The sequence below is a fragment of the Apium graveolens genome, chromosome 6 (genome assembly GCF_009905375.1).
Source record: "Apium graveolens cultivar Ventura chromosome 6, ASM990537v1, whole genome shotgun sequence".
Lineage (NCBI taxonomy): Eukaryota > Viridiplantae > Streptophyta > Magnoliopsida > Apiales > Apiaceae > Apium > Apium graveolens.
Genome location: NC_133652.1, coordinates 279,012,209 through 279,024,387, shown reverse-complemented (window position 1 = coordinate 279,024,387; position 12,179 = coordinate 279,012,209).

Genomic DNA, 12,179 nt, shown 5'->3' with positions numbered 1-12,179 from the left:
GAGACGAGTTGTAATTCTAGTACATGATATAATAGATACAATTTAAGTATTAGATCAGGAGATTGATATAAGAATTGTGAAACTTATAATTCTTGGGTTTTAATAGTCTATAATTGTATTTTTTATGACCATGGGAGTGGCGTTCAATCACTACAAGAAAAAAGTCCATAGACATCGGTTTTTGGCCGATGTCTATGCTGTTTGGCAATCGATGTTGATGTCGGTGATGTCTATTCTAGACATCGGCCATAATACGATTTCTTTACTGGCTTAGACATGGTTTCTCGAAAAAACTGATGTCCATGCATTATTTTTTTACAAAAAATGTTAGAAATAAATAATTTAATAAATAAATTACACTTATTACAGTAGATTAAACATATAATGAGCTATGTGTTTTACCACATAAACATCATATATTTTCTTTTAGGTTATGTAAAATCAGATATTAAACATCGATTTATTCAATAAAAGGCGATGTCTATAGTTGCACATAGACATCAATTATATCCCAAACAAAGTGATGTCTATGTTCAATTTACACTTCAATATGTCTATCTTTGACATCAGTTTTTTTTATCAAAAATGATGTACATTAACTTTTTTGACATCAATTTTTCTTCTTTAAAAGTGATGTACAATTATTTTTTGACACCAGTATTAATTCATTAAAATGCGTGTTTGCATCTTAGTATTTCAGCACTATTTCTATTTTTGAAGTTATCAACTTGTTAAGGCATGAAAGGTTATCAACTTCATGAATAAATGACACTAGGATTGGCCAATAAACACTCCTACAGTAAAGTAAGTGCAGCATATATGGCATTAACTTACAAGATAATGCATGTTCTAGAGCCATTATCTTGAAGGCAACAAGTTTTCTTAGCCTCTGCATTTTACCTGGATCAACATAATCTACAAAATGAACAAGTATGAGAAATAATAGTCTACATTAAATCAGCTCTAAGTACTACAAGGAAGCAGGTAGCTATTTAATCTTATTTTGTTTAAATAATTAAGATTCATCTTCCTACAAGTTTGAACTAAAGAAAACTAGGTTAGTACCATGAGAAAAGGAAACCAACTAACATACTAGGTTTGTACCAATAATAACTGAGAAGAAACTAAGTAGCTATCTAGGTACTTATTGCTTCTTACAACAGGTAAATATTCTAGACAAAAAAACCCTCAAGTATTTTTCATTATACATGTCAGTGTATACAGCAGAAAAGAATAACAAGATAAAAACAGAGAGTCCAGCTACCCTTCACCACTTTGTATAACTACCACACGATGCAGGTACACATCTGCATACTAGGGCATCTGTAATTTTCTTGCAATGGTTCATGAGACTTACCCTCTCTGCAATGCTTCGCGGATGACTAGCAAAGCCTCTTTTATGCCCGAATTTTACATGGAATGGAGTCTTGCTGAAACTACAGAAAATTCTCCATTGTTGCCATTTCAGCAGAAGTGATTGGCAAGCTCAGTTGGTGAACTAAACCGGATGTGTAATTGTTCAAATCATCATTCTAGTACACCAGGAAAAGAAAGTAATTCAAGTGACTAACAAGAATAAATAAATAGTAAATAAACACCGTTCACATACCTGCTTGTCCATTCCAATCATATTGGATAACATCTTCACTTCACCATCTCTGTTTCTGTTTAAGCTGTTGCTGGTAGGACCATTGTGTAAATTAGAGACGTAGCCCTATTGGAATTTCCTCAATTATATCCATTGGCTAAGTATGAATCATTTACATTAACACGACTCAGAGGCATGAACCTCGAGTGAGATGAAGACCCAGATGAGAAATTCATATGATCACCCAACCTATTCATTGGGGAGCTTAATCATGTATTAGTCTTATTATAAGATCTGAAGTTTCACACATCATTCATCCCCGAGAATCCTGTTAATAAGCATCAGGTTCTTAGCAGCCCATACAGAATCATTGCAACAATAATACAGAAATCACAATACTGAAAGTAGTATCCATATTTAAGTTTTAACTAATAACATGTTATTTTAGGACATATAAAAGACTCAACCAAAACTAAACTAGGTCATAATGTTCAAAAAAAAATTTGTTTTTTAACCTAGAGAGCATGGCACATACATCTGTTTCAACTTTCCACAAAATTAAAGCAAAATGAGTTATTTTAAATATAAATATGTGATAAATCATTAATCAGTAACGACCTTTTGCAGGAAAGATCCAGCAGACCAGCACAAACAAGCTTTTAGATGTTCATTCCTCTAGATCCAAAGTAAAAGGCAAGTAAAAGGTCATAATATAAAACCAAAATAAACAAAAAGATCACAGATTGGATCAGTTTTCTTTCACATGTACTTAAACTATCACATACATATGTAGTTCCTTATTTATGCAACCATTCAAAATTATTCTAGTAAATCTAAAGCTCATCATCAGATATAAAATTTGAAATAGCAGATAAATAATAAGAGGCAGTGATGTACCAATACTAATATCATCTTCGGAAACGTCAAATCTATTAAACATACTCAAATAAGTAAATTAGGGTTATAATTTCAAAAAAAAACAAATTTAAAATATTTAGGGTTTCGATTTTAAAAAACCCCAATTAAAAACTACTCGCAGAGAAGACCATATTTCAAAATAACATAGTAAATTCACTTACCAATTCGAGTTTCTAAAATGATAACCAATTAGAGAAGATCATAATTCAAGCTTATCCTCTTACCAGCTTAGCATAGAAAAACGGAGAGAGATGGTGGAGATGATGGTGGTGAGCAGAGCGGCGGTGATGTTTGTGAGTGGGGGTGGTGAGTGGTGGAGATGATGATGGTGGGGTGAGGGAGTCGGGGCGAGAGAGTCGGATGAGAGAGAGAGCTTGTGTGTTCATTTTTTTTAGTTTTTAGTTTTTTTAGTTATATGTCTCGTGGGGGAAAAACAAAAAGCGGGGGAAAAACAAAATGCTGGGGAGAATATTTGCCAAGGGGGAAATTTTTTTGGCTAAGGTGGAAACGAAAATAAAGTGGGCGGGGAGTGAATATTTTTTTTGCAAGTTTAGACATCAGTTTTAAAATAACCGATATTTTAAAACAACATAGACATCATAAAAACACGGGATGATGTTATTAATTCTTTTAACATCAACGACCTCAGTAACTCATGTCTAATGTGTGACGTCTATTTGACTTTTTCTTGTACTGAATGGATAGTTGTAGGCACTATAATCTACCTTGGGAGAGTATTTTATAAATATTACAAGGATTGTTTTTAACAAAAAAATAACACAAATTAGACATTCATGATAGCCATTGACAACCCTTATTCTTGGATTGTTTGTCTCATATATCTTATATAACTTTTATTTGTTTATTAGATTAAAATAGTGAATAGTTAAGAAACCCACAAAATTATTATCCACACTTATGAATTGTGTGAAAGTCACTGAAAAAGAGAATAAAACCATCATCGGTATAAAACATTTTTGTAAATAAATGGTATTCTGTAAAAATCTGGGTTAAATGCTTTTGTATAAAACTCTTATGCACAATCATTTAGAAAAAAACATGAATAAAAGAAACCGTAGTTTGAGGAGGCGTGGAACAAATATTTGAAAAAATTAGAAACTATTTTTTCTTAAGGGTGCTGGTAAACCGTTATGTATATAAACTGGTTCTTATTTTTAAACTATTGTTCTTTCATCTTAAAACAAGTGTGGTGATAATGGTTCATATTTTTAAACTGCTATGTGTAATAAATTAAAATAAAGGTGATTTTATAAAATTGTTGTTATTAAGTATTGAGAGAATGGTTTAAATTTTTAAACCGTTGTCTCTTTCTTTCTTAAACAAGTGTTCATCGACCATTGTGTTAAGTTGCTTCTAGTAACAGTTTAGTGTTATGTGCATTAAGGTGGCAATGCAGTGTTTTGAATTAGTTTGGGTTAGTCTTGGTTGTTGCTAAAATAGAGGAAATAATGGAGATGCCCACGTTTTGAGTAGTTCCCTAGTTATTATGAGTAGTAGTAGTTTCTTTCTTTATATAATTGTGTTATTTTGAGAAATGGATATGAGAAAATTATCCCAACTCTCCCTCTACATTCTTCTACTTTCTCTCTTATTTCTTGGTTATTGGAACAATCGTTGATGCCACCATATCAGTGGTATCAGAGGGGTCTTGATCCGATGGAGACACGTAAATAATCTTTTGAACATTTCCAGCAAAGTACTAATGAGGCGCTTGAAAAACTTACTACTATGTTCCACCAATTGATGACTGATGTCCAGACCATTAAAGAGAAGGATATAGCCTCACCTTCTGGGTCCGGCCAAGGTAACAACATCAGAAAGGAAATAAAACCTTACCTGAAGAGCCATTTTCCCCAATTCAGTGGTGATGATCCTACGGGGTGGGTTAACCAGGCTAAAAAATAGTTTTTGTTCCAAAATGTAACATATGGTGACCGCGTCAGCTTGTCTTCGTTTTATCTTGACGATATAGCCTTACAGTGGCACAAATAGTTTGCAAAGATAAGGGGTCGATGACATGGGCAGAGTTTACCAAGGCACTGTTGATTAGGTTTGGGCCGACCGAGTATGATGATCCTTCGGAGTCCTTACACCGGCTCAAGATGAAGTGTATCTTTGGTGGCATTTGCCCTTATGGACATCCACCTGTACGTATTCAATGAAGAAATTCTTTAAAAAGTACCTACAAAAAATATATGAGTAAATATCTCTTATCATCTTCTCAAAATTATGGAGAATCCCATGTTTTCCTTCTCCTGGGGATTCCATATTTTCCTTGGTGATGACAAGCCTTTTGCCATGGTCAAGCCCTTTCCATACCTTGAGCAAGGCAAGCTTCTTTTGTTTTGCTTAAACTACACATACTTTGCACCTTAAAACATAATTATTTATTTTTACCCCAATTTGAACTAAAATGACCGTCTTGAGGGGGGAAGATGCACTACCAAATTTTAGTTATAACACAACATCAAATTATAATTATAAATATATGAACAAATTTTGAACATTAAAATCTTCAAATTTTAATATCAAAGTAAATTTTTTAAATAAATAAATATTATAATGAGTAGTTTTAAAACAAATATTAATATTTTTACAGATCCGTAAATAAAATAAATATCTTCAATTTTTTCAGGTAAATATAAAAATTTATTTTATCCTTATAACTTAAGGAATATAGTTTTTTTAAATGTAACAAATTATTTTTTGTTTAAAAAAACAAGAAAGAAAAAAAGTTGTCAGATTTATGGAAAATTCTATCAAATTAGTTGTTACACTAAATTTAAAAATCTATTAAATGTATTTCAGTAAATATAAATAATTAGAATTTGGAGACGAAGATCACGAGGGCATGAAAATTCAAAATTATAACGGACAAATTTATTTAATACAAACATGCACAAGTATAAATAATTTTGAAAATTGTAGTCTTGAATAATAATGAAATTTAATTTTAGTTACTATTACCAATGTTAACCTCAACAATTAAAATTATATTATAGTAAACGAAAAAATATATCAATAATTTTAATAGGTCAAAATATAATAATTTAATATTAAAAAATTATAAATAAATAAAATATAGAATAGAGAGTATAAATTTTAATTTAAATAGATGATGAACAAATCTTGCTAAGGAAATAACAAGTTTAAGAATACAAGAATTGAGTGTAGATAGAACTGTAGGTAAATTTATTTGTTCTTTTTGAGTGAATTGGCCAATACCATCACAAAAGAGCCCAACTTATAACACATCCTAATTCTTATTAGTATACTTACCTAATCTTAATCTAAGCCCAATATATTTTAAATTGGACCTAACATCTAATTCCAACAAGCAACTCAAAACCCTAAATTTTTTCACAGTATGGGTTTCTCCTGTATATGAAGCCTCAGTTCAACCCAGCCCTAAAAAATCTTCATTTCAATACGCTAATCCTCTCCTAAATGGCTTGTGCAGCACATCTACCAGACTTTCTGGTTCATTACCCAATTTTGTGATAAATCCGAGGATTGTTTACATCTTATATATTGATAAAAGTGTCTTATTAAGTGTGAATTATAATATAATCTTGTAATCCTTTAAAAGTTGTTTATTGATGCACTAATAATTTTGTGTTCCCTCAACACTAATTTTACCTTTATAAGGTATATGTTTTCCCATCTTGATCTAGAAGTCACGTAATAAGAAAAGTTAATAAGAACCTAGCTTATTATATGAGTTAGTGAGAATTGAAAGTAATCACCACTTTTTATATATTATTATGAACCTTTTGTAATGCTTAATTTCTTATATTCACTAAACATATGAGGTTCCACATCTAGATGATACCAATTTTAAGTTTTTGCTTCTTGGTGTTTCTCATGTTGTAATGGTTATAATGGATTTTTTTAATAAACTAAAGTTTATAGAAACCATCACAAATTTCCTAACAAGAATTGTACAACCTAGTACTTTGTAGATTTTTCTTAAATTTTTTATTAAGTAAAGGAAATTCATGGCCGAAATTAATTATGTGAATTATTAAGCATAAGCCATGCCTAAACTTATGTATTGAATTCATTCTATGGATAATGTTCAAAACTAGATGAATAATATGCCTACAATTGTGGTGTGGCCATATATAGTTAGATTAGTTTTTGTGAATACTATCAAGTTATTTATCCTCTTTTAGACAATTCTCTTATGAAAAATTAATCTTAATTCATATATAATTTTGTTTTCAAGATATGGATTGAATCCGAAGAAATGGGTAAAAAAATGGAAAGATCGATTCAAAAATTAGGTGATTTGGGTGTTATAAACCACCTTGAAAATATTACCTTGTAATAAACTAATCCAATTTTTTTAGTCTATTAAACTGATTTTAAACATTTTTTTCCAAAATTTCTTACATATGTTATCAAATGTTTGTATAGACAATGAGAAAATGGTGGGGAAATTTACATTCCAAACTTCACCAGTGTTCTCTATTCTATTCATATAGGTAATATACGTTCAAATTTATTTGATTGCAAAATATTTCATTCTTATTTTCATTCACTATTCATTTATATGATATATTTTGTCTTCACCTCTATATTAAATGCACACTTAGATGGGTGAATAGATGTTATTTTTGGCTAACATCGATTGTCAAATATTATCAAATAATTGTCAATCTGTCGAGAAAACATTTTATTACGGTCTATTAATTATATGCTTTCAAAGAGCACAGGATCGTTATGCAACCAGAATATAAGTAACAACAAATAAAACAAAACAATGAAATTTAGGCAAGTTGGACCATGTTGCCTAATGGGCTACGTCGTTGTATTTTCAAAGAGAATATATCATTAATCACTGAATTGATACGATCACAAGATTCAAATCACGATCATAAGATTCAAAAATTTATAACTGATATTAACTTGCTCATAATCGTGTTACGTTAATCAAATTATCTCCGCAAATTATACTATTTAATTACAACCTTTTATAGCACACTAATTCCCTTAGTCCTCTTTTCCCAAACTTCCTACTCTCTAATAACAATTGTGCACCTTAAAAAATACAAGTTACTTGAAAAGTACAACTCAACTAATAAACTCAATTACAAATACACATATATGATTAATGCTAGAACATAATATGAAATCATATTCAACAAATGCATAATTATATTTTCATAAAGCTATGATGTATACTCGAGGGTACTTCGTAAAATGAGTATATACACTAGTATATATAGAATACGTTAACTATAAAATATTAAATAACCCACAACGGTCTTCAACTGAATCAACGTTTGAAAGTTTACACTTTGGTTTGTTTAATATCCTGGATAAATAGAAAGTATAGTACAATCCTAAATGATCTCCTTGAAGATAATAAATGATATTTATCTTATTGTCTTTTCATACAAAATATGTGAGCTAGTTTTCAATCATCACCAAGATGTTATGTAAAATATGAGCCTATATTATAAATGATTTAAAATTTAATTATGTTTTCTTCAGTACAAGGTTAGTATAAAACTAACCAATAAATATGAATCATTTACATGTAAAATACCCCATTCTACAAGTATATCTTTCTCACCCCTCTCCCTGTCTCCTCAACAAAAAAAGCAGGGACCTCTTAGTTTCTGAAATAGGATTTGAAGGATGGCAAGGCAACCGTGGATGAGAAAATGGTACAGGTAGCCCTCACAGCGATATACAAGGTGTTCCAGAGGGTAAATAATTGACCATTACTGAGAAAGAAACTTTTAAGAAAGCCTGGGAAGTGATTAAAACAATGTGTATGGGAGCATAATAAGTAAAGAAAGCAAAATTTCCAACATTACGGGGAGAGATTGAATCCCTAATCATGAAGGAAATAGGTCAAGTAAATGATTTTTGTATGAAGTTGAGCGGAATAGTGATCAACATACGGGTACTTAGAGAAACAATGGAAGAATCGAGTGAAGTTGGAAAGATCTTATGAGTGGTACCTGATAAGTTTCTTTAAATAACATAAAATGTCAAACAATTTGGAGATATGAAAGTATTGAAAATTGAGGAAGTGGTGGGTCATTTCAAAGTTGTTCAAGAGAGGATGAATGGAAAGTCTGAGAGTGTATGCAGATAAAATGTTCTAATACAAGAAGAATTTGCAAAGAGGACAAACATTATTGGGTTGACAACATTCCAGAATCAAAAATCTAGAATTGGTCATAGATTCTATAAGAGAGGAAGAAACAACCCTCGAAATAGCAGAGTTTACAGAGGTCGTCAATAATAATAAAGTAAGAATGAGGGAAACAACAAGAGTCTTAACACGACTCGTGACAGTAACATGATGAAGTTTTTTACTTATAATATGTATGGCCACTATGCAACAGAGCGCGTGAAGGTATGACTTCAAAATGAGAAAAGTAAGGAGCTTGAGTCCAACCTCAACCAATTCGAAGATGATGAACCGACTTCATTGTTGACTAGATGTGATCAAAATGGAGGTGATATTGTATTATTAAATAAAGGGAAGGGTGTTCCAAGTTTTTTCCATAAGGGAGAAATCGAATCAGACATAAATATGTGGAACTTGGATAGCACCTCCAGTAATCACATGATTGGGCGTCGTGAAAAAATCAGCAAATTGAATGTGACCGATATTGAAAAGGTTCATTTTGGTGATGGACCTATTGTCAATATTGAAGGAAAATGTGTAATCAGATTCAAGTAAATATGAAGATGAACACACACTTAAAGAGGTATATTTCATTCCAATGATGTGTAACAATATTATAACTTAGGGAAACTATCAGATGAAGGCAGCAAGGTGGTGCTAACCAGACAATACTTATTGGTTTATGATAATTGTTGTAAATTTTTATTATAGGTGCATAGGTCGGTAAACATATTGTACAAAATTGTCATCAAATAGTGCAATTATCAGATCATTCACGTACATTCAGGATTTATGGCAGGAATGAAGTAGATCTGATACATGATGATCTATGTGGCCTGATATCTCCACCAATTTTCACCAAAAATAGGTATGTATTTTTTATGGTCGATGATTACAATCGTGCAATGCGGGTTTTTATATTAAAAACTAAAGATCATGCACTAGAAGTGCGTACTTGCTGAAAGGAAGAAAATAATATGATTAAAACATTAACGAAGGACATATATAAGGAGTTCACATCGAAGGACATTGAAGATTTTGTGTAAGAGATGGTATAAAGAGACATTTGACTACACCCTAAACTTCACAACAAAATGGGGTCGTAGGAAGGCAAAATAGGATAGTAATCGCAATGACTAGGAGTTTTGTAAAAGAGAAAAATATATTAGCTATAATGTGGGTATAGGTTGTGAGGAATTTGGTTAATATTTTAAACCATCTACCAATAAAGGCCTTGACTGAAGAGACTTCTTATGAAGCTTGGACATGTACTAAACCTAAATTCGATTATGTACATATTTTTATATGTTTAGCACTTGTCAAGGTTTCGAATGTTTATATGGAAAAACTTGATGCCAGAAGTATGACTATGATTTATATTTGAAAGGAACCTAGAACAAAGGCTCACGGGTTATAGAGCCCAAATATGGGAAGGCTATATGTCAGTTGAGATGTTATATTTGAGGATGAAAAAGGGTGGAACTCGTAGTATTCTGAGATGCTAGTTAATCGTTTCTTTGACACATTCATCATTATTGATTCAAAAAATTACACATATAAAGATAATGAGACGTAGATATTGTCACCTCATACATTGAACTCTTTGACTAATTCATTTCTAAATTATAAAAAAACTCCAGCGAACCCAAAAATTGATGGAACCGAAGAAATCGAGATTATGATGGAACCGAAGAAATCGAGATTTCAAATGAACTACTTCTGATGGGCTTCGTATAACTAAAGAAATTCATACAAGCATAGTTTTTTGTGAATATAATGAAGCTATAAAAATTGAGACTCACGCAATCGAGAAGAACATGACATTGGTGCTAACAGAAATGCCATGTTGGATGTAAACCTATCAGTCTAAAGTTGGTGTAAAAGATCAAGAAGGATGAAAATAATGATATAGGAAAATACGAGGTTAGAGTCCTGTCGAGTCGCTATATTTAGAAGTTGGGGATTGATTACGATGAAGTATATGTGCTTGTAACTTGGTTAGAAACTGTGAGATTATTTTTGGTGTTAGCAACAAAATTGGGTTGGCTTTTGCATCAATTGGATGTAACCCCATTGGTCAGCTATAAAACAGGGTTGGCCGGTGCATCATTTGGCGATAGCTGGAAAACAGGGTTAATTGAAGGAAGTATACGTGACTAAACCCATTGGTTTTGAAAAGAAGAATGAAGAGCATAAGATATATGGTTGTTAAAAGTGATCTACTGACTTTTCCAATCACCTAGAGCATCGTATTTGCACTCTATGTATCTATGTGAAAACCCGGGTCAAATCATGGGCCCTTTTCAAAAACTGGGTCAAATCTCGATTCTGAGTCCAAAATAAGTTGAAGCCTACCTTCCCCAATGCAGCCAACAAGCAGTAGTAGTTCTTTGTCTTATAAACTAAACATAAGTCCCAACTCTCCTCGATGTGGAACTGAGGTGTTAAAAACTCCCCCACTTAAACTTCTGACATCCTCGTCAGGCCTGAACAGACAACCCATAGGACCAAGATCGTACCTCTCTAGCCATTATGGGATAATACCGGTTGGCTTCGTGTCCCCACCTCCGGACCTCTTACCATTGTGGGATAATACCCCTAGCCTTCGTGTCCCCACCTCCGACAACTTGACGAATCAAGCTTTCGAAAGTCGGTTCTGATACCATATGTGAAAACCCGGCTAAAATCCGAAGCCCTTTTCTAAAATCAGGTCAAGTCCCAATTTCGAGTCCGAAATAAGCTGAAGCCTATTGTCCCAAATGCAGCCAACTTGGGTAATGACTAGCCCAACACAGGCTCACAAAAGATCCTAATTTATTGGTGCAAGTAGTAGTACTTTATCTTATAAACTAAACATATGTCCGAAATCTAGTATTGGAAACATTTTGAGGTTTAAGAAGCAGATGGAAAGTGAGTTTGGTATGGGTGCTTAACAGAAGCGGGCATACCACATTGGTTTGGAGGTAAACCGAAAAAAGGTTCACAGGGATCAAGAAAATAGCTTACAGAAAAAAGATCTTGAAGAAGACGAACATTTTAAATTATAAAACAAATAGATATCATATAGATTCTATAGTACATATAGAAAATGATGAAGGTTGTAAATTAGTGGATTCCACATTGTAAAAAAGTATCATTGACGAGTCAAGGTACCTTATACATACCCTTCCATATATTTCATATTATATGGGGATTTAAAGAAGGTAAATGAATAGGCCTGCTAAGTTACATTACAACATTTTATAGAAGATTTTACGCAACATCAAGGACACTCCTAAATATGGATGGTTTATGGGTATATGTACAAGGAGCTGGGAATTATATGGTAAGTGGCTACTCGGATAGTGATCATGCATGAAGTGTGGATGAAAAAAAATTACATCTCATATGGCATTCTACTTGAATAAAAATTCATCACATGAATGTCGGAGGAATAGAGATGTGTTGCTTTGTCTTCCTGCGATGCCGAATTTATGGCGGCAACGACAACAACCACACAAC